Raw genomic sequence first — 2,063 nt, 5'->3', positions numbered from 1 at the left:
GCTGCAACATGCCTAATAAATTAAAGATGGGTTGCCAGGCAACAAAACATATGTCCACAGCAGCTAAGTCGTCCAGGTAGTCAACAAGGGTTGTGGCATATTGTTTTCTATGTCAGAAATGAAACATTTACAACACACTAGTTCTACCCTATTCTAACAATTAGCATACAAAACATTTAATATCAATTGCCATAATCATTGGAAATCAATGAAAATTGAATGGCTTCTTCATCTCATGACCTTAAACACTGTATCAAACAAGCCAACAGTGAGGCTGATGTCCCCCGCCGAAATAGGAAAATAATTAGAGGACACATATAAAAATCAAATTGCGTATCGCTCTGCTTACCCTGAGCAGAAAATGCTCATTATCAAACTTAGTCAAGGTATTACTGTAATGAAACTATACACCAAGTTTCATCAATCTCACTTAATTAGAACTAAAGTTATCGTGTCCCAAAGCATCAACCAATCAAATTGCTTATCTCTGCTTACCCTTAGCGGAAAATGCTCATCTTCGAACTCCATCAAGGCATTGACCTAATCAACACATACACCAAGTTTGAACATTCTAGCCCAATTAGGAAGAGAGTTATCGTGTCCCAAAGCATCAACCAATCAAATTGCTTATCTCTGCTTACCCTAAGTGGAAAATGCTCATCTTCGAACTCCATCAAGGCATTGACCTAATAAACACATACACCAAGTTTGAACATTCTAGCTCAATTAGGAAGAGAGTTATTGTGTCCCAAAAAGTGTGACGGACAGACAGACGGACAGACAGACGGACGAACCCATTTTAATAGTCCCCTGCTTTCTTCGAAAGGCGGGGGACAATATAAAGTAAATCAGATATTAACTTTAGCCTCTAAAGCATCCACAAAATTTTTCAAAGTGATCAAGAGCCATAACTATGGCAGTAATTATTGGAAATCGTTGAAAATTAGGTTTCTTCATCTCATGACCTTAAACACTGTGTAAATCATTCAAAATCAACAGGATTCTTCATCTCATGACCTTAAACACTGTGTCAATTGGATATTAACTTTTTCAAAGTGATCAAGGGCCATAACTCAGATAGTAATTATCGGAAATCAACAGGGTCCTTCTTCTCATGACCTTAAACACTATGCAGAAATATATAAAGTCAATTGGATATTAACTTTAGCATCTAGAGGGTCCACAAGATTTTTCAAAGTAATCAATGGCCATAACTCTGGCAGTAATCATCGGAAATTGTTGAAAATCAGTAGGCTTCTTCGTCTTATGACCTTAAACACTGCGTATAAGTCAATCGAATATTAATTTTTGAGTCTAGAGCATCCACAAGATATTTCAAAGTAATCAAGGGCTATAACTCTGGCAGTAATTATCTGAAATCATTAAAAACCAATAAGTTTCTTCGTCTCATGACCTTAAACACTGTGCATAATGTGAAGTCAATCAGATATTAACTATAGCGTCCACAAGATATTTCAAAGTCATCAGGGGCCATAACTCTAAAAACGAATCGAAAAGAAAATCATTTTGATTATAAAGATCCGAATATATAAATAATTAGAGTCGGTTCAGAATCGATCACTTCTAACTCTTACTTCGCTTTCCTAATTATCCGGGACTTGCTCTGTTAATGCCTTAAAGTAATGGGATCATAACCGAGAGAGAGAGAGAGAAATGGGGTTTAATGTCCACTCGACACAAACTAGGTCATTTCGGGGCTAACATATGGTTTAATTTTATTTCAATAATTCGCTTGCGCGTAGGGGTCTTTAGTAGTGGGAGGAAACCAGAGGACCCGGATAAAACCCACGAGGTTGTCACGTACAACCGGGGATTCGAAACCACGCCAGTCGACTCAATGACAGACTTTATGATACAACGCGCGCACGCTAACCATTCAGCCATCCAACCTCCTGGATCATAACCGAACACTTCAAATTCTTGCATCGCTATCCTTATTGACAGGACCTTATTGCTGGTGAGGTACTATTAAATGGGGAAATGGTACAAAGAAATCCTTTTTTTTTTGGTATATAAATACTTATTAACTAAGAGACGACATA

The sequence above is a fragment of the Patella vulgata genome, chromosome 7, assembly GCF_932274485.2.
Source record: "Patella vulgata chromosome 7, xgPatVulg1.2, whole genome shotgun sequence".
Classification (NCBI taxonomy): Eukaryota; Metazoa; Mollusca; class Gastropoda; family Patellidae; genus Patella; species Patella vulgata.
The sequence above is the reverse complement of the archived record's forward strand: the minus strand, read 5'-3'. Positions refer to the sequence as shown.